This window comes from Suricata suricatta, chromosome 5 (genome assembly GCF_006229205.1).
Source record: "Suricata suricatta isolate VVHF042 chromosome 5, meerkat_22Aug2017_6uvM2_HiC, whole genome shotgun sequence".
Lineage (NCBI taxonomy): Eukaryota > Metazoa > Chordata > Mammalia > Carnivora > Herpestidae > Suricata > Suricata suricatta.
The window spans coordinates 137,580,369-137,606,122 of record NC_043704.1 but is presented as its reverse complement, the minus strand read 5'-3'; positions in this window follow the sequence as shown (position 1 = coordinate 137,606,122).

Here is a 25,754-nt window from a genome sequence, read left to right as displayed (position 1 = left end):
TGACCTTACACCTGGGTTTCTAGTTTCTTATCCATCCTCATAGCTGAAGTCAGTACAAGGGAGGGTATTTGTGACTCCAATAGCAAAGATATATGCAGCGACTGATGTCCGGTCCTTGTCTGTTTCTTATCTCTAAGTTAGGCTCTTCTTCTCCAGGCCAGAGTTAATTGTAACTCTTGTGTTCTCAGCCCCCCTTATGTTTTGAGTCTGCAGGGCTCATTGGAAGAGCCTTTTGTCAAATATTCATAATGTTTTGATCCTAAATCCCTTATGCAGGGGCAGGAATATGCCTTTTCTTATGGGGTAACTGTGTGGGGAATATCGGCCTGATTTGGAACATTGTGAGGCCTAATCAATAGCAACAGGCTTAATTTCACATGAGCAGTCGTAGCAGAAGGAGATACCAGTTCCGCCTCTCATGGCAGGAGCCGTGCAACGGCTGCCATTTCCTTACTGTGACCTGTGACCGTGTCATCCAGCAAGGCCGGTGCGGCTCCCGGCACCCAAGTTCATATAAACAGGTAGTCCCTGGCTTACAAGTTCACATCTACTCACTTCAAGAACCTAGGCTCTTTCTACTACTGTAGTCTTCCTCACATTTTGAAAGAAGAGCAAGTCTTAAACCAAAGAAATGGTTCTTTCATGCAACAGTTCATAAATGTTTTGATCTCAGGATCTGTTAACACTCTCAGATATATTAGGGACCCCAAAGAGCTTTGGTTCTGTGAATTATGTCTATCAATATTTATAGTATTAGAATTGTAACTGAGAAATGCAAAGGACTTAAAAAATTTTTTTAATGTTTACTTTTTTGAGAGACAGAGCGAGAGCAGGGGAGAGGCAGAGAGAGAGGGAGTCACAGAATCCAAAGCAGGCTCCAGGCTCCAAGCTGTCAGCACAGAGCCCAATGCGGGGCTTGAACTCATGAACTATGAGATCATGACCTGAGATGAAGTCAGATGCTCAACCGTCTGAACCACCCAGGCATCCCCTGAGCAACCCAGGTGCCCCAAAATGTTAAGGACTTTTTAAAAAATTCATTTAAAAATAGTAATGGTAACCCATTACATGTTAATGTAAATAACATTTTTACTAAAAAGAGCTATATTTTGCAAAACAAGAAAATATATATTTTTACGTATATATAAAAATATAGTGAAAAGCATGCCATTATTTTACAATTTGCACATTTCTTTAATATCTGCTTTAATAGAACACAGCTGGAGTCTCATGAGTGCTCCTGCATCCCATCTGGTACATTATGATGCAAGGGTTAAAGAATATGAAGAAATTCTGGCCTTACCCACAGAGAGAAAGAGAGACCTCATAGACCCCCAGGGGTCTTTGAATCACTTTGAGAATTGCTGTTCTAATTATTAAATTCCAGGCTCAGAACAGAGACCAGGAAACAATGGACTTCAAACCCTTAGTCCATCCAATTGTATAAATATGATTATTTTAGAATTTGATTAATTCAATGAGTTGAACGACCATACTATAAAGTAAATATAAAAACTATATTGTTTTTTCTCTTTCTCACTCTCTTTCTCTCTTTTAACTAGTCCCTGCCAGCCCACTGATTTTTCAAATCCCAACAATGGATTTTTCAAAACCATTTATTCATTTACCGAACGCATTATTAAGCCTCTACTATGTACCAGGCACCATGCTAAACACTGGAGACACAATAGCATGCAAAATATCCAAGCTGCCACCTTCATAGGGCTTACAGTTTAGTGGGAGAGTCAGGCTGTATTGGGGTACAGGACTACGTGGTACCATAGAAAATCCTGGAAGATTTTCTACAGTGAGGGAAGTCTTTCCTGGGGAAGTGCTGAGAAGAGGCCTGAAGGAGACCTAGATGTTAACTTAGGAAAAGTGGGATGGGATGGAGAGCAACGAGCCAAGTTGTAAGTAGAAAGAGATGTGGGGGAGACAGTTCCGAAGAATTTATAGTCTAGGTAAGACAAGGCAAGAACCTCAGCTCCTATGGGTGGGGGTTGGTGAAGGTAAGTGCACAGACTGGAGAGATGTCAGGAGGTGAAACTGGAAGGAGCTGGTTTGGATGTAAAGGAAGGAGAAGCAGGTGTTGGAGATGCCTCTCATGTTGCTGCAAATATCTACGAAATACCACCTACCTGCTGGCCACTGCACCAGGCTCTGATGGCACAGCAAAATAGGAATTAGGATGGGGCTTGACTCGGAGTAACAGATAAATAAAAACCAAGCATTGCTTAAGCAAGGCACACTTTTTTTTTTCTTTCTCCCTCTTTTCTATCTTTTCTCTTTGAAAAGTCTAGAAACTTGAGGCTCAAGACTCTCTTCCATCAAGTCCTTAGGATTCCAAATCCTTTGACCTTATTGCTACTCTAGCCCAGGTCTCCATTACCAAGGTCCCCCAAGATGGCTCCTCCAGCTCTGGCCATTATACTATCCTGTCATTATAGTTGGCAGCCAACAGGAAGAGGAGAAGAATGAAAAACAGGGCACAAAACATAAGAAAACTTCCCAAATGCAATCACACAATACTTCTGTTTATAGATTCATTCACCTGTCGCAGAGCAGGAAGTAGGGGATGCTAGGAAACACTTTCCAGTCTGGGTAACTGTGTGTGTAGGTAGAAATTCTTAAGAGTGAAACGGATATTGAGTGAACATGGAATTTGACACAGCCCTAATTTTGCACTTTTGAAGGCTTCCAACAATTTGAGATCAGTGGTTTCCATCTTTCAAGTCTCAGTTTTCCTCATCTATACAACAAAAAAGTTCCTACAAGGTGATCTCTATGATGTCTTCTAGTCAGAAGTACTAATCCAAAGTACATGTTCCTTACAATGAGGGTTTTCTGACTGTCCATTTGTCAAAGGTATTGATTATATCTGATTTGCTACAAACAAATGCATTTTGCCAAAGACACATATAGTTATTTCCTATGATGATTCCTTTTGTTAAAGTTCAGTTAAGTGGAATCAGTCATACATAATGTTTGCTACCTCCTCATTTGCTGCATTTGTTTTGTGTAATATAAAAAAATGTACTAGAACAGTTTAAAAATGTAAATTCTTTATGGTTGTTTGAATTAACCATGTGGTTTGGAAAATGTTAGGATTAAGTATCCCTTCTTTTGAAACAATACAAGAAAACAGTTTTTCAATTAAACATAATTCTTAATAGGGGCACCTGGGTGGCTCAGTGAGTTAAGTGTCTGACTCTTGATTTTGGCTCCAGTTATGATCTCAGTTGGTGGGATCGAGTCCCATGTGGGGCTCTGCACTGAGTGTGGAGACTGCTTGGGATTCTCTCTCTCCTTCCCTCTCTGTCCCTGCCCCACTAGCACACGCTCTCTCTCAAAATAAATAAATAAACCTTAAACATTTTTAAAGAATTATTATCATCATTATTATTAGTTCTCATCCTGAAAAGTGCCCTCCTTCATGATCATCACCCATTTAACCCAACCCTACCCAATAATAATAGTTTTTTTAAAAATTTTTTAAACATTTTTATTTATTATTGAGAGACAGAGAAAGACGGAGCATGAGCAAGGGAGAGGCAGAGAGAGGGGGAGACACAGAATCTGAAGGAGGCTCCAGGCTCTGAGCTGTCAGCACAGAGCCTGATGCAGGGCTCTAACCATAAACTGCGAGATCATGACCTGAGCCGAAGTCAGATGTCCAACCGACTGAGCTACCCAGGCGCCTCCCAATAATAATACTTCTTAATAACAAACATTATTGATGGTGTGTTAAACAATCAGGAGTAATTCAACATTATGAAAGCCCTCCTCACACATCCATCTGATTTTAGACAGCTGAGGTAAAAGACAGGTCATATATTCTTGTTTTGTTTGTCTGTTGGTTATAATAAGGCATATTGTTTAATGTTGTTCAGGTTCACCTCAAGGTTTAGGCTGAATTTCTTGAAGTGATAGTAAGAAGATTACCTAGACAAGCATTGGTTACCCATAGGAAAAGAACTTGGATCTACAATTTGCCAAGGTCACATCAAAAAGTAGATAGATCATTTATAATGCAGGTTATCCAACCCTGACTTTTGTCCCTAGACTCTTCATAAATCTAGCTAGTCATTTAAAAAAAAGTCAAATGATAATTTTGCATATACTTCTAATTTTCTATTGAATTAATGGTTAGTAGTAGAGTCCAGTAATATTTCCCATTTTATTTCGTATGCAAAAGCTTCCTGATTTGATTTACTACAATTGAATAGTTCATAGAACTATTGGCACGAAAGAATTCTACCTGTTTTTCATCAATTACTGGTTCATTATGTTAAAGAGCTCTTAAAAATATTAAAGAGAAGACATTGAAAATATAAACTTTATGAAAGTATTGCTTAAATCGTGAAACATGTTTCTTGTTAAATTAATTTAAATAACAAATTTAGCGAAGCACCCATTTTTTTAGAATGTCTTTTATCCTCAAATAAGGATGATTAAAAATTAGCAAGGAGATATATTTTAAAATTTACCTTTCTGCATTGCTCAACCTAAAACTCAGGCACAAGGCTTTTAGCATGTGTGCGCATATGTAAATAGCAGATGTAAATATTTTCATCTATTTTCCTGCGTGGGTCTATCTGCTTTGCGAAAGAAGCACAATTTATATCAATTTGTATGAACTTTGAAATAACTTTTACAATGAGATTATTTAAATGTAAGCCATTTCAAAACTATCAACCTCCTGGTAACTTCATAAAGGTAGTACCCAATGATATGCCATAAAGTAGAATTTGTCAACTTACAAGGTAGGAGCTAACCTTGGTTGTTCAGATACGGGCATAGATAAGAAGCCTGAATATTTAAGCAATACATACTCTAGTTTTACAGTTGCCCAGAGATTTAAATAAGGAAGGATGATTGTCTATTGCAGCTCATAATGATGCTCTTAAATTTAGAGCTCCAAATACCCACACTCACCAGTCTGCCTGCTTCTCAAAGCCTTCAGACTGGAAAACTGCAGCTGTGTTTATACGATAATTTAGAACTCCTATTACATATGCAAGCGACTGGCCTCCCATGGTTCAATCACAATTCATTCATTTTGCTTTTTTGTCCCAAAGAAATAAAATCAGAGAACTATATAGCATTATGGCCAGCTCTGAAAAATCACAAAAATCAGGAGATTGAAAATTAGAGTTCCACAAAGACCACAAATTTTTTCCATTCCCCATTAAATAAAATTCACAACAAAAATTCCAGATATGTGTAGTTTAAGGTGTGGTATTTAGCTCAGCAAACATTTATTGAGACAAAAAAAAAAGAAGTTATCATAATAAGAGAAATAAAAACATGAAGAAGGCAGACCTCTTACCTCACAGATCTTGGAGTCTGATAGGAGATATTTGGAATCAAATGGGTGTGTGTGTGTGTGTGTGTGTGTGTGTGTGTGTGTGTGTGTGAATGTATAAGTAAAATTCTCTATGAAGAACATTGATAAACAGACCGAGTTTGTTTCCAAATATGAGTAAAATTCTAGAGTATTTTTCCTTTGGAGATTATAAATCATGTGAATGTGTTATTGATAATTTACACAGCAACTATTTCTAAAGTATATGTTTACTGTCTAGATCCACAGTGATCCCAACAAAAGTTTATGTAGTTCACCTAACTAAGAGTAATTGTCAGGTTCTGAGAAGTTGTGTGAAAATTTGCTTCTGTATAAGTGGAATGCTACTTTTTAAAAAAAATTTAATGTTTATTTTTGAGAAAGAGAGAGAGAAAAAGATACAGAATATGTAACAGGCTCCAGGTTCTGAGCTGTGAGCACAGAGTCCAATGTGGGGCTCAAACTCATGAGCTATGAGATCATGACCATAGCTGAAGTCAGAGGCGTAACCAACTGAGCCACCCAGGTGCTCCAAAGGAATCCTACTTTAATAATACTTAATGGTTAACTCAATATAATTTTTTAAAAATGATATCATCCCCTAATTTAGGTGTTTTTGTAAATCTGGGTTTTTCTCGTGTTATTTTTGCTTGTCAAATATGTGTCCACACAGGATGAGGAAAATATACTGGCTTATTGCAGGAAAAACTTTATTCTGAGCCTTTAACTTTTTTAAAGGTGCTATAGAGAAGTGAGACTTTTATGATTATATTGGAACATAACAAAGACTGTATTCAATTTACTCTCGGGGTGCATTTCAGATGGTACACGTTGATTAGAATGCAAAAGTTTCTACTGGAAACAATCTCTTACATGCTGGGGTTTCAAGAAAGCACACAAGCAACTCATTTATCTAAGGTATGGCTCTGTACTACCGCTCCTCAACCCTTTTGTTTCTTTAACATTTGAGTGCTTGGGGAGGGAAGTCAATAGCCTTCTTATCCCTCCACCTCCGTAGTTGGGTCCTTCATGCCTCTGAGTGGTAGTGATTGCTACGCCAGACTCCTGGGGTGCTGGGAAAGGTCACAGGGAAGAAAGACTGATGAGAAGGACAGCTGAGCTGAAAGGGATGAGAGGGTGGGGTAAAGGGAAGGGACCTTTTGTTCTCCCTTCTATGTTGCTATAGAACAGAATTGTTATCGCCCAGATTAATGAAAGTAAAAGAAACATCGGGCACAGAGACTCCATCTTTTCTTAAAAAGTATTTATTTATTTTGACAGAAAGAGTATGAATGAGGTGGGGGGTGAGAGAGAAAAAGAGAGGGAGAATCCCAGGCAGGCTCCAAGTGACACAGGGCTGAACTCACGAACCATGAGATCATGACCTGAACCAAAATCAGGAGTCCTCAGACACTTAACTGACCCACCCAGGCACCCACAATGACTCCATCTTACGTACTCCGTGACCACCAAACACGGATGGATGGATGGATGGATGGATGGATGGATGGATGATAGATAGATAGATAGATAGATAGATAGATAGAAAGATAGATAGATAGAAACTTTTAGAGTCATAGGAAAAGATAAAGGTATTACAGGCTAGCAGCTATTAGCCAGATTTCAAAGACAGGCTACATGGGTTCTATTCTTTGTTTTACTATTTGGAAGTTGCATGATTTGGGGTTAGTACTTAAAGCTCTCTAGGCCTCACGTTCCCTGTCAGAAAAAAAAATAGAGATAATAGTATTACTGAACTCCTACGATGTGGAAAAAGATGAGGCAATCCGTGTAAAGTGATTGGCACAAGTCCACACACAACATAGGAAACTCTCAGTGACTGCAACTGACAATAACAGCAGCAATATTTTTATGGCACATGGTTGAAAGCTGCAGGAATTTAGAGCAAAGCATTTTCAACTGGGGATCAGTTCCAATTTAACTAGATCTGTGACCTTGGATAGGTCATTCAATTTCCCTGGGTGTCAGTTTCCTCAGGTGACATGAGATGTTATATCTAGATAGAATAATGCTTCTCAAACCCAATGTGCATGGAGTCACCTGAAAATCTTGCTAAAATGCAGATTTTGCTTCAGCAGATCGGAGGGTGGTGAGCGAGATTCTGCACTTCTAAGCAGCATCCAGAAAGAGGCTGACGCTGCTGGTCTCACCACACTCTGCGTAGCAAAGATCCAGGCTATATGCAGTGAAGTCTCTTCCAGACTCAAAACTCGAGTTTGCTGTTATGAGAGTGACCCACTTTTGTATATGAGGAAAGGATAAAGGATTGAAGTACACCTAAGAAGAAAACTGGTCGTGGGGTGCCTGGGTGGCTTAGTCGGTTGAGCACCCAACTTTGGCCCAGTTCCTGATCTCATGATTCCCAGGTTCGGACCCTGTGTTGTCGGGGTCAGTGCTGACACCTTGGAGCCTGGAGCCTGCTACGGATTCTGTGTCTCCCTTTCTCTCTGCTCCTCCCCCACTCATGCTCTCTCTCCACCTCAAAAGTAAATGAACGTTCAAAAAAATTAATAATAGAAGAAATTATTCTGGAGATTATGACTCTAGAGCTTCAGTGGAGGCTGGAAGGGAAGGACAGGCCACACTGGGGAGTCAGAAGACGATGGCCTGCTGAGAAAATGGGCCAGCAGGGATAATTCCTGATGTTGTCCTCCCGGCAGAGGCAATTTTAAGAAGTAGAGGTAAAAAGGGAGCAGGGCATGAGGAAATTGAAGAGCGAGGGCGTTTGCTTGAGCTGTGTATGTGTGTGTGCTACCCCACATGGGCTGTTACCCCTGCTTGGCAACTCAATGGCTGACCTTGGACAAATTGCTTAATTTTCTTTAACTTCATTCTCTCATCCAAAAAATGGGAATAATGGTACCTCCTTGGGCTCTTGTGAGAGAGAATCAGATGAGTTAGTACCTAGAGTAGGAGGTACAGGTTTAAGTGCACATGAAGTGTTCACAAAGGTTTATCCATTACCTTCATCATCATCACCATCACCATTATCATCAAGTTAGGAGCCCTGGAAGAGTGAACATTATAATCCCAGTTCTATTTTAGTTTCAGTGGTTCTCAAAGTTCAATGAGCACCAGAATCAACTAGGGGGCTGTTAAAACACAGATTGCTGGACACTGCTTCCCCCTGCACTCGGAGATTCTGATTTAAGAAGGAAGAAGTCTTGTGTGGGGCCCAAGATTCCACATTACTGGCAGGTCCGGGGACCATCCTTTGGGAACCACTGATCTATAAAATTACTTCCTATAAGTGGCATCATTAGGGAAAGAGGCATCCATGGTAAGTGAATTTTCTACCTAGGTGAGGCTTACCTCCTAGGACACTTTCTCATTTCAATCAGTTTTTGATGGAAGCTTTTCTAAAATGTATCCTTTTTATGCTTGTCTCTGTGGGCAGGGCCTCTTAAATACATTTTAACTTTTCTTCTTGATTGAAGCCATCAAGTAGTTTATCTTGATATCAGAAAAGATGGGAAAGAGGGACCTTTGATTTATGAACTTAACATCAACCTGAACACTCCAGAATATGTCCCTGAAGAGACAGTCATAGATCCCTAAAAGAGATAGTGAGAAACATACCGCCAGCATGAGTTCCCAGAGAATAAGTATCTCCTATTAACCTTCCATCCTTTATTGTTATGATTGCTAGACTCATGCATTGGAGAAATGATGCAGCCAGGAATATCAGGCAATGTAATTTGAGTTGAGTTGACTAATAGAGGGGTTTTATCCTGGGGAGATTTTCCTTGTAGTGGGCCAGAAGATTCTATCCTCAGGCTCATCAGAAGGCAAGCCAAGACAGAATATAACACACTACCATTTCCTCTGATGTTAGAATGGGGTTAGAAGTCTGGAAGGAGGGCAAGGGTAGACTTTGAGGGTCCACCCAATCCAGAGTTCTCTGATCCTCTGATAGTTTTGATCACCTGTTATGGTAGGATTCTCACACAGAGAGTCATGACATTGAGGCTTTTCTTTCCAGGAAGCAACTTTATTTATGCTCAGTTGGGTTTGTACTGGAAGAACTGAGCCCCAAATGCCACGTGGCATTGTTTTTTATATATATTCTATTTCTTTGTCTCTCATATATGGTAACACACAAACACGCAGTCTGATTAAGTGGTTTCATGTTACAAGGTCATGATATAACCAGGTCACCTTGAGGTTAGGGAGGGGACTCTGCCACACTGTGACATAATATAGCCAGACAACCACCTTAGAGATTTTGGTCTTTGTTACCAGAATGACAGCAAATTAATTCTAATTCCCAAGAACACACTTATTGCTGCTCACCCAACTTTTACCCCCTTTAGCCTTCTTCCTTCAATCTGTTCCTTGATTGCCCTTTCAACCCTACAAAGGCATATGAAATCAGATAACCAAACTTGATAAGAAATATGAACATAATGAGCATATGCAGACTGGTGGAGAACATAAGGGACCATTTTTGGGGTTTGGCTTTAGGGTCCCAGAAGGTGTTTCTCTGTACATTTATGTGCTGGAGGAATGAAATTATCCGACTTTTGGCCTCCAGAGCTGTTGTGTGTTATTATAATAAGACTCAACAATCTATGCAGCTATCATTTACCCTTCAGAGTAAATTGTGTCCATTTTGTTAAATAGTGACTTACAGGTGAATAAAAGGTGAAATAGCATAATGCTATATATTATGCCTCCAGATATATGTTTGTTGTTCAACTAAATACGGTTGCAAGCTCAATGTTAAGTCAACTGTTCCATGTACATATGTGTATACATGCCCTTCAATCCCTAAGATCCCATTTGCTATTGATTGCCATGGGGACACCTCCTAATGACAAGTGAGGAAATGCTTTAGATAGAAATATGTTCAGAGGAAACTTAAACAAATAATTCTCATTTTACTTCACTACTTTGTTCCACATCTTGCTTCCCTAGGTGGCACCATATTAGTGAGGACCCTCTAAACAACACACCAGTTGTATTTGATAGGCAGTCAGATGTGCACTTATCTCCCAGAGTCAATGAGTGTCTTCGGTCAAGGCTAGTTAGGGGTCAGGCAGGTTTTTCATTTATCATTCCTAATGACCTGTAAATGTTCCACTGACTTAGGCTTTTATTTCTGAGGTAAACATTTTGCTAAAAAGTCATGGGTCATGTAAGCACATTAACAACTCCCTGCTAATTTATCATCACTGAACAGCTAGACTGCATTGAGTAAAACAGGTCCTTGTTGCTCTTATGAATTCATGATGTTGGCAGTAGCAGTAAGTGTGTGTTACTTTATCTCATCCAGAGCCTGGGAAAATAAACCTTCTTTGTAGAGTCTTTTCAATTTGATTAGGTTATTTAACTGCCGATTTATTCTGGAACAATGAATTGGCTTATGTTGCAACTTTTCCACTGAGTAATAGAGTATTATATGGGTAACGTAGGAGAAAATATAGAATTACAAATTTAAATACATTAGCTTTTATTCAGAGATATCCGTTAAAGAGAACAAAGTAATATTACAAGATAGTCAGATACATTCTCAGGACACCATGATCCTAGGTGATCATTTTCCTTTGCTACATTTTTGGGGATTCATGCCAAACAAAACAATTGTAGGTGATTAATAATTAGTAACTGTGCTATTTTTTCTTTGCAGCAACTTTTGTAAAAATCATTTTATTTCTTGGTACATTCTTTTCTGTCTGTATTGGGCAGTTTGTGGGAAGTGTATTGAGTGAGATGTCATACTTGAAGAATTTCTTTATTTTTCTGTATTTTGAGGAAAACAAATTTTTCATTCAATTTAATTGCTTAAGGTAGAAGTGAATTAAATAATATCCATTATTAATAATCTCCACATGTACCTCTATTGTCTACAAGGTGCTAAAACCTCTCGGTAAGCATTTCTTAATGTGGAAAATCATTTTAGCAGCAGAGTTCAAATTTTCTGATAATGGGAAGTAGAAAGAGTGTTTCTCAACTGGGGATGAGTTTGCCCCCTAGGGGACATTTGGCAAAGTCTGGACACATGTTTGGTTGAAGCAAGCAGGGAAGGGGCAAGGGGCAGGATTAGGTGGATGCTACTGGGATCTAATGGGTAGAGGCCAGGGATACTGCTCAACTTTCTATGATATAGAACACAAAGATTTACCTAGTCCAGAGCACCAATAGTGCTCGGACTGATAAACTCTGGTCTAGAATCTTATTTTAAATATCAATGGAATGAAAGTGAGACAACCTGAACTTTACATATTAGGTCATGATCCTTTTCAAGGGTAAGGAGGTAGCAACCCTAGAAGAGGAACTCAACCTAGGATATAAGAAGAAAGGAAACCTTTGTTCCTTTGTGTTCCACATTTTATTAAAGAAATACAAGTGCTTGAACCACTCCAATACAGTGAATCATGATTTTCTAAAAATTGTTTTATTTGTTATTCCTGATTTTACTGTGCAGTAAAGTCAGGACATGGCATCACCACACACCATGAAACTTATTCTTCCTCTTTCTAATAGTGCCTAAACTGATGATGTAGTCTTCAACTTGTGAAACTATATCCAGTCCTTCTTCTGCTTTTTATTCTACTTATAGAACATACCCTTTAATGATTTAAAGCAGATGTTCCACAACCAACACCACAGAAATACAAACAATAATAAAAGAATATTATGAGCAATTATATGCCAGCAAATTGGGCAATCTGGAAGAAATGGACAAATTCCTAGAATCATATAAAACTACCAGAACTGAAACAGAAAGAAATAGAAAATTTGAACATACACATAACCTTCAAAGAAATTGAATCGGTAATCAAAAATCTCCCCACAAACAAGGGTCCAGGGCTGGGTGGCTTTCCAGGGGAATTTTACCAAACATTTAATAAAGAGATTCTTTTGAAGCTGTTCCAAAAAATGGAAATGGAAAGAAAACTTCCAAAGTCATTCAGTGAGGCCAACATTACGTTGATTCCAAAGCCAAACACCCCACTAAATAGGAGAACTGCAGACCAACTTCCCTGATGAAGATGGATGCAAAAATTCTCAACAAGACACTAGCAAACCAAATCCAGCAATACACTAAAAGAATTATTCACCACAATCAAGTGGGATTTATTTCTGGTCTCCAGGGCTGGTTCAATATCCACAAACCAATCAATGTGATGCATCACATTAATAAAAGAAAAGATAAGAACCACATAATGCCCTCAATGATGCATAGAAAGTATTTGACAAGATAAAGCATTCTTTCTTGATAAAAATCCTCAAGCAAGTAGGGATAGAAGGAACATACCTCAACATCATAAAGACCATATATGAAAGATGTACTGCTAATATCATCCTCAGTGGGGAAAAACTGAGAGCTTTCCCCTAAGGTCAGGGAGACGACAGGGATGTCTACTCTCACCACTGTTGTTCAACATAGTGTTGTGAGTCCTAGCCTCAGCAATCAGACAACGAAAAGAAATAAAAGGCATTCAAATCAGCAAGGAAGAAGTCAAATTTTTACTCCTCACAGATGACATGATACTCTACGTGGAAAACCCAAAAGACCACAAAAAAACTGCCAGATATGATACATGAATTCATCAAAGTTGCAGGGTATAAAGCCATTGTACAGAAAACTTGCAGTTCATACACCAATAAAGAAGCAGCAGAAAGAGAAATCAAGGAATCAACCCCACTTACAATTGTACCAAAAACCATAAAGTACCTAGGAATAAACTTAGCCAAAGAAGTAATAGATCTATATGCTAAAAACTACAGAAGACTTATGAAAGAAATTGAAGAAGACACAAAGAAATGGAAAATAATTCCATGCTTATAGATTAGAAGAACAAATATTGTTAAAATGTAAATACTACCAAAAACAATCTTCACAGTCAATGTGATCCTATAAAAATAACACCACCATTCTTCACAGAGCTAGAACAAACAATTCTAAAATATGTATGGAATTATAAAAATTAACAAGCAAACAAACCCAAGTAGCCAAAGTAATGTTGAAAATGAAAACCAAACCTGGAGGCATCACTATTCTGGACTTCAAGCTGTATAACAAAGTTATAATCATCAAGATAGTATGGTACTGGCACAAAAGCAGACGTTTAGATCAGTGGAACAGAATAGAGAACCCAGAATCCAGAAACATATGACCAACGAATCTTTGACAAAGTGGGAAAGAATATTCGATGGGAAAAAAAACAGTGTCTCTAGCAAATGGTGTTGAGAAAACTGGACAGCAACATGAAGAGGAATAAATATGGGCCACTTTCTTACACAACAAACAAAAAATAAACTCAAAACGGATGAAAGACCTACTGTAAGACAGGAAACCATCAAAATCCTAGAGAAGAAAATGGACAACAATCTCTTTGACCTTGGCCATGGCAACTTCTTACTACACGTCTCTGGAGGCAAGAGAAACAAAAGCAAAAATGAATTGTCGGGACCTCATCAAGATAAAAAGCTTCCTGCAAAGGAAACAATCTACAAAACGAAAAGGCAACCAATGGAATGGGAGAAGATATTTGCAAATGACATATCAGAGAAAGGGTAAGTACCCAAATTCTATAAAGAACTTATCAACCTCAACATACAAAAAACAAACCATCCAGTGAAGAAACGGGCAAAAGACATGAATAGACACTTTTCCGAAGATGACATCAGATGGCTAACAGATACATGAAAAGATTCTCAATATCACTCATCATCAGTGAAATACAAATCAAAACCACAATGAAATACCATCTCACACCAGTCAGAATGGCTAAAATTAACAATTCAGAAACCAACAGATGTTGGTGAGGATGCAGAAAAAGGGAAAGACTTTGCATGGCTGGTGGGAATGCAAACTGCATCCAGCCACTCTGGAAAACAATTTGGAGGTTCCTCAAAAAATTAAAAATAGAACTACCCTGTGACCCAACAATTGCAATACTAGGTATTTATCCAAAGGATACAAAAATTATGATTTTAAGGGGCATATGCTAATGTTTATAGAAACACTGTCAACAATAGCTAAATAAATTATGGAAAGAGCCCAAGTGACCATCAACTGATGAATGGATCAAGAAGCTGTGGTGTATATATACAATAGAATACTATTTGGCAATCAAAAAGAATGAAATCTTGCCATTTGCAACAAGGTGGATGGGACTAGATTGTAATATGTTAACCAAAATAAGTCTGTTAGAGAAAGATAAATTCTATATGATTTCATTCATATGTGGAATTTGAGACAATATAGATGAACATAGGGATAGGGAAGGAAAAACAAGTTAAAAAGAGAGAGGAGGACAACTGTAAGAGACTCTTAAATAAAGAGAACAAACTGAGGGTTGCTGGACAGGTGTTGAGGGGGGATGAGCTAAATGGGTGATGGGCATTAAGGAGGGCACTTGTTGGGATGAACACTGGGTGTTATATGTGAGTGATGAATCACTAAATTATACTCCTGAAAACATCATTACACTACATGTTGACTAACTTGGATTTAAATAAAATTTAAAAATTAAAAATAAATAAAGCAGATATTCTTCAAAACTATTTTTTGTTCAAACCCAGCAATATCACAAAGGAAAAACACTGATAAACCTTTATGGAGCATCAGAACAAAGGGTGTTATATATTTCACAATGATCTGACTATTCTGTGTGTATATATATAGAATATATAATATATCTATAAAATATAACAGATTATTCTGTTTTTATATATACATATATATATAGTCTACTATGCCTGTAGTATAGTCTTTCCTTAATATTTCTTGCCACTAACCATAACTATGTAGTATAAATCCCTTCCTTATAAATCCCTCAGCCTTAGAGGCTAAGCAAATTATCTTGAAAAATTTGCTTAATTTCTTACAAATCTGTTTCCTCATCTGTAAAACAAGGCTACTACTACTACTATATCTGAGAGGATTTTTGTGTATAATGAGGGAAAGCTTAGGAGGTGTCTGGCACATAATAGATGCTGATTAATGACAGCTATTATTTCTTTGAAAATATCAGAGCAGGATTTTGAAACCATATCTTCATCAAATATTTATGAAGTGTCTTCTCTGCGTTTGGTATTATTCTAGGTTCTTACAATGGCTCAGAGGACAAAACAGACAAAACAAACTGTTCTCCATGGAACTTCTACACACACAAACAGATGTACAAAGGCAAACCCACTCCCACAGGTAAGAACACACGCACGCACAATGATAACACAAGCATTTGGTGGCTCTTCCCTTACTTATTTCACAATCGAAATGAGAGCAAGCATTCCTCTAATTGACCAAAATGGCACAGTAAAAACCAATTACAGAATTCTGAAGGAATATTTTTCCAATACAATTTCTTTCTGATTTTAAGGAAAATAAAAGTATATTTCAAACAATTATTAAGATTGTCTCCTTGAAAAGAAAATCACACAAGATGGCAATTGTGGGGATGAAGGGAACAGGCCATTCACGTAATCTTTTAATAGCTCAGAGAGTCATTGAAGGAGACATACATCCACTGGAGATTTATTTATTACTTTTGAACATGAAAATAACAATGAAAATAGACTGCAAAGAAACCAAGTGAATGACAGTGCAGCACCACTATTAAAATATAATTTATGAAAAGGAAATAACCCATGAATTCTTGCTTCCACGAGTTCTTGCTTGGAAATGTCTTCTGCCTCAGAAGCTTTGTTTTCCTTTTCTGGAAATGCTCTCCCACCTCCCTTCACCTGGATGACACACACTCATCCCTGAACACGTAGCTGAAATGTCCCTTTCAGAGAGGCCTTCCTGGTCACCCCATCTAAATTAGGTTCTTTCACTCATTATCTGTCCTCACTCATCTTTTTCTTTGTACATCTATCTTTCTATCTGTCTATCCATCTATGATCAATCATTTGGTTATATTTTTAAATGCCTTTCTACTTTGCTTGACAAAATTCCACAAAGGGAAGGATTGTTCTACATTGTCCACCATAATCTCTCAAGATGGTGGCACCTGAGCCCTCCTCTGCCCTCAACAAATATTTATGGATGAGATAAAAGCTACCACTCAAGGTGTATGGACTGCCAAGAGCCCTGAGATGATCAAAGCACACTTCCTTCCATTTTCGGTGAGTGAATACACCCTGCTCCCATTGTGCTGTGTACAAATACATGGTATTCTTTGGCCTTGGTCTAATTTTTGCTGTAAATGTGGCGTAAAATGAAAGCAAGTTCAAATCTGTCATAGCTGACACAGTGATGCTAAGACCAGTTCACCATACCCACGTACACAGTGACCTTTGCTCATGGCTTTGGATATCAGCCTCTGAAGTAGGGTGGAAAAGTTTCAGCTAATCTTGGCATAAAAAAATTATCATGAGTCCCTTAAGCTGAGCAAACAATCAGAATAGGTAAAGACCCTTTAAGATGTTCAATTTTAAGAGGAGAATAAAAGGGACCTTAAGAAGCTCTTGTTTAAAATTTCTCAGATGTTGGGTTTTGTACCTCTGAATGTCAGCCATGTGTATCAGTCACATTTTAGCGATGTGATATTGCTGATTCTCTCTTCAAGAGGCAGAGCCTATTTTTCCTCCCTCCAACCTGGCTTAAATATGGGCTTGGCTTTGGTCAATAGAACTTTAATAAACATCATGTAAGCAGAGATTTGGGGCACTTTGCTTTGGGGCTTGGTCTCTTCATGATTTGGGCTCTGAAACCATCACGTGATGAAACCCAGGCTGGCCTGCTAGAAGATGGAAGACCACCAGGAACAAAGCTGGTCTATCATAGCTGAGGGCCCCCCTGGCCAATCAGCCTGCCAACCACCAGATATGTGAGCGAGATGACCATAGATTACCTGACACCAAATTAAAGCTCTGCCCCAAATTAAATTTTTTAACACATTCATTTCTGAGAGAGAGATAGCGTGTGACTAGGGGAGGGGCAGAGAGAGAGGGAGACAAAGAATCCAAAGCAGGCTCCCAGCTCTGAGCTGTCAGCACAGAGCCCAATGCAGGACTCAAACCCATGAACCGTGAGATCATGACCTGAGCGGAAGTCGGTTGTCCAACTGACTGAGCCACCCAGGAAACCCAGCACTCTCCCAAGTTAAAGAGATCCCACAGACCATGAAAAATACAGGCTGGCTGGCTGGCTCAATTGGTAGAGCATGGGCCACTTGGTCTTGCGGTTGTGTGTTTGAGTCCCACGTTGGGTGAAGAGATTCCTTAAAAATAAAATCTTAGAAGAAAACAGAAAAAAACTAAATGATTTCTGCTTTAAGTTATTAATTTGGGGGGGGGGGTTGTTAGGCAGCAAAAGGTAACTGATACAGTGAAGTCACAGATGGCGTATTATTATGTGGCTCATCAAGGAAGCATGGCAGACAACCATAAACTATGAGTCTGGCAAAGCTTGTCAAACTCACTGTCGTCAAAGATCATCCAAGGTATAGAAAGGGACTTACTGTTCCAAAATTTGGAAATCACTGCATTCTAAAGCATTTTCTACTTGAGACTGGTAACATATATCAGCACATTAAAGATTCCGAGGAACAATGCAGAGAAAGAAAACAAACTTGCTGAAAGATTTTAAAATGCTTCCTGCTTCCTAAACTTTTATGACCTCTTGGCATTACAGGCTGGACATTGTCATCATTGCTGAAACCCTTGTCCAAACATAATGGTAAGCTGACTGGACAAGAATGTGAGATCTGGATTCTGGGCCAGGATATGGTGTTTATAAATGGTAGGACATTTAGCAAATCTAATTTGGTAAAATTAGGTAAAAGGAGAGACATGATTCCATGATTCACTTCTAGGTCATTGTCAATCCATACTTATGTCATTTACTTTGTGCTCCTTATTGTGTTCTGGTTTTGGTAAGTTGTGCCAGCTCTGACATGGCAAATCATTCATTCAGCTCAAAATCTTTTTTGAAAGACTGCTGTATGTCAGACACTATTCTTAGTGACCAAATCTCTCCCTAAGAGTTTGATTCTAGTAGAAGAGGTAGGCAAATGAGTCTGCAAAGAAATAGCTAACATAATGTCAGATGGTAATAAGGACTGTGAAGCAAATACAGTCAAGGTTTAGAACAGTTCTTAAACTCCAGCTTGTGTCAGAATCACCTGGCAGGTTTGTTAAAATCTAGATTTCTAGACCCCATCCCCCAGGTTTCTGACTCAGTAGGACTCAACTGGGGACCAGGAATTTTCATTTCTAATAAACTCCTGGGTGATGCTGAAGCTGTTGGTGGGAAGATCATACTTTGAAAACTGGGGAGCTAGAGAGTCATAGAAAGTTGCTCTATTAGATGGCCTCTGTGATCATCAGAAACCTCCTGAATGAGGGAGGAAGCCATGGAAAGATCTGGAAAGAGGATTTTAGGTAGAAAGCAGAGCACAGCATGTGCAGAGACCCTGAGGCAGAATCGATCTAACTCTACTGGAAGAATAGCCAAGACTAATTTTCCTGATAGTCATTGCTGTGGTAGCAGACCAGGGCCCTTGTCATCTGTCACAGCATGAATTATGGGTGGCAATCTTCATAGGTCATGGCCTATGTAGTCCACTGGAGTCGAGCTTTCAGCCAAATGACTTCCTGATTATACTCAGATTTAGAAATAGTTAATAAGAAAAAAAGGAACTTTAGGAGCTGAAGAGTTTGGGTTAAATGAGGTGCCAAGACAAAAAGAGGAAACTGCTCGTGTGTCATGTTTCATTAGTAAAGGTCCACTGACCTGATCTGAAACTAGAACTGGGTGTCACTCACATACACATAGTCCCCAAGGCTTTGTCTCTGGCTTGGAGAGGGTCTGTGATTTCTCAGTTTATGGCATATCATTTCAACATGGCTTCTCATGTATTCATGGATTTCCCTAGACAACAGTGCATTGTCTTTTTATAATGCTGGACACGTGGGAGACACTTTTCACATCTCTTATCACATCAGATCTTCACAATTTAATTTCACAATGCAAGAGGAGCAGAAACTATTACTCCCATGCTACAGATGAGAAAGCTGGGCTAGGACAAGCCAACACTGAGAACCATTTCTTTCTCTTCTCTTCATATGGTCCTTTTAAAAAAAAAAAAAAAAAGTTTTTTTTTTTTTGAAAGGCAAACTGATGTCCAAGCTGTGATAAATGTATACTACATAGTGGAGGAGGATCCTGGTAGCCAACTCCATCATTTCCCTGCCACTGCCTCCCCTGAGGAGAGGCTCTCTGGTGTCTGGTCTCTGCCTACCTCTAGTGTGCATTTTATTGTCACCATCAGTCATGAAATTGGTGGCTTCCCTCAGAAGAAAGATCATCTGTGAGAAGAAAAACTAAACTTTACTTCGCACCCAAGATCAAGGCATGGTTCAACAACTTGGCTCAATATTTTTAAAGTGTGATTTCAGGGGCGCCTGGGCGGCTCAGTCGGTTAAGCCTCCGACTTCGGCTCAGGTCAGATCTCACGTTCGTGGGTTCGAGCCCCGCGTCGGGCTCTGTGCTGACAGCTGGCTCAGAGCCTGGAGCCTGTCAGATTCTGTGTCTCCCTCTCTCTCTCTGACCCTCCCCTGCTCACGCTATCTCTCTCTGTCTCTCTCAAAAGTAAATAAAAACATTAAAAAATTTAAAATGTGATTTCAGTTAATTCCCTTGGCAATAGGTCTGGTGAAAAACCTGGGGCTCGAGGAAGTTAATTAATGTCTTGAGGGCGATAATGTGAGTGACTTGATGTCATTCCTCACTCCTGGTGTTTCCTCCAACTTCAGTGACCACAAAGCCTTTCCAATATGGCATTGAAGCCTAGAGGAAGAACCAAGAGATGGGCATATACATGATAGGAATGAGACAATGCCTGGAAAACAGTTTCATGTCAGTCAATCCAACAGTTTGAGTCAGCAACACTTTTTATACTTACAGATGAAAGGAGTTAAAAAAATTAACCTAGAGGAAATGGCCATCATATCCTTTAAAAAACTCAAATGTCAAATGTCTTCATATGAAGAACCACCCTTTTTCTTCTTCTTCTCCTTCCTCTTCATTTTCCTCTTCCTCCTCCTCCTTTTCTTCCTCCTTCTCCTTCCTCTTCCTCTTCTCCTTCCTCTTCTCCTTCCTCTTCTCCTTCCTCTTCTCCTTCCCCTTCTCCTTCCCCTTCCCCTTCCCCTTCCCCTTCTTCTTCTTCTTCTTCTTCTTCTTCTTCTTCTTCTTCTTCTTCTTCTTCTTCTTCTTCTTCCTCCCTCTTCTCCTCCTCTTCATCAACATCATCATCATCATCTGTTTATAAAAATGTTTTTCTTAGAGCAGTTTTATCTTCCCAGCCAAATTGATGGGAAGGTGCAGATATTCCCCCTATACCTAGTGTCCTCACATATGCACACAGTCTCCCTCATTATCAATACACTCCCCCAGAGCAATACATTTGTTCCCATTCATAAACTTACACTGACACATCATTATCACTCAGAGTCCATAGTTTACATTACGGTTCACTCTTGGTGGTGTACATTCTGTAGATTTGGACAAATGTCTAGTGACATGCATTCATCATTATAAAGAGTATTGTGGCAATTGTTTCACAAGATATGTTACAGAACATCATGCTGTAAACTTTAATCTTATACAATGATGTATTTGATTATTTCTCAAAAAAAAAAAAAAGAAAAAACACAAAACAGGTCTAAAAAGCATAAATCATTGGTGTCTTCATCTATGCCCCAATCCCACCTACCAGAAACCACTGAACTTTTTACTGTCTCAATAGTTTTGTCTTTTCCAGAATGCCACAGAGTTGAAGTCATAAAGTATGTAGCCTTTTCAGATGGGCTTCTTTCACTTACTAATATGCACTAAAACTGCTCCGTATGTTCTTATGGCTTGGTAGCTTATTTTTTTTTTTTAGCGCTGAATAACATTCTATTGTCTGTGGTACTAGTTTTTTATCCTATATCCCGCTGAAGGACATCTTGGTTGCTTCCAAGTTTTGGCAATGACCAACAAAGCTGCTATGAACAGTTGGGTGCATGTTTTGTGTGGACATAAGTTTTTAACTCCTTTGTATAAATACTAAGGGCCATGATAACTGGATCATATGATAAGAGTATGTTTAGTTTTATAAAAAACTATGAAACTATCTTCCAAAGGGGATGTCCCATTTTGTGTGTGTATTGGTAAGTGAATGAAAGTTCTTTTTGCTCTATATTCTGGACAGCATTTGGTGTTGATAGTGTTCTGGATTTTGGCCATTTTAATAGAAGTGTCATAGTAACTTATTGTTGTCTTAATTTGCATTTTCTTGATCATATAAGACAGGGAGGATCTTTTCATATGTTTACTTATTACATCAATGTATTTTCTTCAGTGAGGTTTCTTGTTAAGGTCTTTGACTCATTTTTCTTCTTAGTTCTTTTTTTTTAAGTTTATTTATTTACTTTGAAACAACACAGGCACACATGGGGGGAGGGGCAGAGAGAGAGAGAGAGAGAGAGAGAGAGAGAATCCAACTAGGTTTTGCACTGTCAGCATAGGGCCAGAAATGGGGGCCTAAACTCACAAATCATGAGATCATGGCCTGAGCTAAAACCAACTGAGCCACTCAGGTGCCCCTCATTTTTCAGTTGGGTTGTTCTTATTGTTGACTTTTAAGCTTTCTTTGTATACTGTGACTAACAGTGTCCTTAAGGTGTTTTTTAAGGTGTCCTTTAAAAAAATTTAATGTTTATTTTTGAGAGATAGTGAGCATGAGTGGGGAATGGGCAGGGAGGCAGACACAGAATCCAAACAGGCTCCAGGCTCTGAGCCATTAGCATAGAGCCCAATGCAGAGCTTGATCCCACACACCATGAGATCACGACCTGAGCTGAAGTCAGATGCTTAACTGATGGAGCCATCCAGGCATCCCCCAAAAGATAAGATGATATGAATAATAACTTTTATGCTAATAAGTTGAAAAATTCAGATAAAATGGAAAAAATCCCTAGAAAGTTATTTTATCAAAAACTAAAAAAGAAATAAAAAATCTGATTAACCCTATAGCCATTAAAATGAATCTATAATTAAATGACTCCCAAATGCACACACACACACACACACACACACACACAAAACAACAAACACAAAACAAAACAAAAAAACACTCTAGTTCCTGGATATCTGTATCTATATCAGGAAATGTGACCAAACAGTTAAGGAATAAATACATCTCCCCCAGAAAATAGAAAGTAAATAATGTTCAACAATTCTTTCTATGATGCAGTAAAACTGCATTTATAGCATGAACTAACACAGACAGAATGAGAAAGGAAAACCACAGGCCAATCTTACCCATGACCTAAATACAAAAATTCTAGACTTCGACTTAGCTGACAGAATCCAACAATGTATAAAAAAGATAAAAATATCATGACCAGAACCACCTGGGTGGCTCAGTCAGTTAAGTAACCAACTCTTGATTTCGGTTCAGGGAGCCCAGTGTTGGGCTCTGAGCTGACAGCATGGAGCCTGCTTGGGATTCTCTCTCTCCCTCTCCTTCTCCCCGCCCTCCCGTATATATATATATATATATCCAAATTGAATTTGTTATGGGAATACAAGATTATTTTAACATCAAAATATCAATGTGTAATTTGCTACACTGAGAGATGAAAAAATAAATATATGATATTTTTACAGATGAGGAAACTGAGATGTAGAGAAGCTATGTGACATGTCCAAAATGATTAGCAAGAACACAGAGACCCAAAGCTCAAATCCTTAAACAGCCCTTTGTGTGATATGAACCACAGTGGAAGGTTTTTCTCTAAATCTGCAGAAATGGAAACTCAGGCCTTCCTTGTTTTATCTGCCTGTTCTAAATTTGATTGTTTGCCCCAAATGTATCATTTATGGATGTTCAAAATACATTCTGCAGTTGCATCTGAAGGAGCACTATGAGTAATATTTTATGCAGTGCCTTGTAAACTTAGGATGAGGTAAGTTTATTGTAAAAGAGAGCTATAATATATGAAAATAGAAAGTTTACTAACTTACATTGCCCTCAAATTGAGAATCTCATTTAAGCTGACAAAACTAAGTAAATTTGAAGTTATGATTATCACTCCACATATGACTCATTCAGAGTTTTTAAGGATCTTAAAATAGCCCATAATCATCAGCATCATATTATGTGTTATTGTATCTAGATAAATTAGAATTCTTTCCATGAAAACAGAAAGGATATTTCTAAACAGAAAGGATATTTTCACATAATTTTTAAAAATTAAATTTCCACTTACGATGCATATAAACATAAGTCAAAAAAAGAGGAAGTACATGTAATTGACATGTTTTGGGGAGGTGTGTCATAAACCACTAGATTTCTTCTGTGATTGACAAAGAATTTGGCAATGTGCTATACTTTGTGTGATCACAATGAACATGGGTTATTACAGTCCAATTAACTATTATTCAGCTCACCTTAAACCTACCTTTCAGAGAGCTGAAAATGAAGATTGAATTTATAAGTGTTGGGGTATTCTTACATTCCTTTTCTCCATTCACCTTTTTCCTGATGCACTTTATCACCATCTTCATTTTTGCATAGGCTTTTCACGTGTGGCTTAGTTCTTAGGAAATAATTTACAGCTGCTAGGGCAGCTTATAGTCGTTGCATAAGGCAATTCATAGGTCTGAACAGTAATTATTTGAAGATTTTCATACTTCTGATGTTGGGTTATATTTATTCATTCAAGTTAGATTCCACATATCTTTGTTGACTATTTTATTTGTGATAATTGTAAGAATGAATGGAAGTCAGAAAATTCTAATTGCTCAACTTCTACTTTTTCATAATTGTGTTAGTACCTCAGAGAGCTTTAGTAGAATGATTAAGAAATAATATAGGAGCAGCACTTCCACTCCTTAGCATATGCCCAGGAGATATGAATGTGTGGATCCACAAAATGAATTATTTAAGAATTTTCATAGCTGTTTCATTTGTAATAGTCCCAAACTGGAAATAACCCAAATATCCATTAGTTGGAGAATGAATAAATAAATTGTAGTGTATTTATATGATTCACAATCAAATAGAAATGAAAAATAGAACCAGTTTCTAATCCATACAATAATGTGGATTTATCTCAACATTGAGTAAAAGAAACCAGATAGAAAGGAGACCACACTGTGTGATTCTATTTATATGAAGTTCAAGAGCTGGTAAAGCTAACAATGATGACAGAAGTAAAAATAGCATTTACCACCTGAAAGGGAGTGGTTATTAACAAAGAAGAGGTACAGAGAAACTTTCTAGTTTGCTGGAAATGTCTAACTTGTTCTGGGTGGTCATTACACATAGGTATAAAAATGTAAAAATTAAACCAAATGCTTAGGATTTGCCTAATTTACTGTAAATAAATTACACTTCAATTTAAAAATTACTGCTCTCAACTATTTTTAACAAAGCCTTTTGTTATGGAGCTATCTCCATTACATAAAATATCTTCTATTTTATTATTTAACTGTATCTGTTTAAAGGAAAAAATTATCCTTTGGTGGAGTTTGATTTGGCTGATGGGTGTTTTGGGACAACAGTAACTAGCACAACAACAACAACAAAAAATTCGCACATTTCAATGGCTTAACATGCCATTGCTCAATCACCTTAACATTTGGATATGAGTGTTCTCATCCTTTTCCATATGGTGATCAAAGAACCCAGACTCCTCCTAGCTTATGGGTTACTAGGTCTTGCCCAGAGGCCTCAGAATCTCCTACCTCCAGCTGGAAAACAAAGAGAATTTAATTAGGTGATTTTTGAAGTTTCTAGCTAGTGACATACTTGTTTTACTTACCTCTTTTCTGGTCCTCCCAGTGAACAGCTGTTGCTTAATCTAGGAGTTAGGGACATGTCCCATGACTCCCAGACATGCTCGTATTTTCCATCTCCTTGAGACTACCCTGCGACTCCCTCCCCTACTTAACGGTAGCCTGATGGGCTGGTTAAGAGCACAGCCTCTGCCACCAATGCCTGGGCCTGAGCTTGAGCAAATTATTTGACCTTCTTATGTTCTACCTTCCCCATCTGGCCATAGAGTTCTTGCACAATTTCTTAAAAGTGTATGCAGTATTTAGGACAATACCTAGAAATAATATATGTTTAATAAATATTAGCTATAGTACATACTTCTTGCTATAACCAGCCATACCAGAATGTCTATTGCATCTCAAACATGCCCCAGGCTTCCACCATGACAGAGAATAATTGTAGATTTTCACCAGACCAGCTTCATGGGCATGATATCTGTGCAGTCATACAGGGTCCCAAGCTCAGAAGAACTCCATGCTTTCAGCCTGGCACTTAGTTTAATGCTGTTTTCACCATCTCAAAATCCCTACTGATTTTATCTTTGAACTTGTGTTTTGTAAGGGACATTTGATGGGACAATAGTTCATGTCCATGAACAGAGG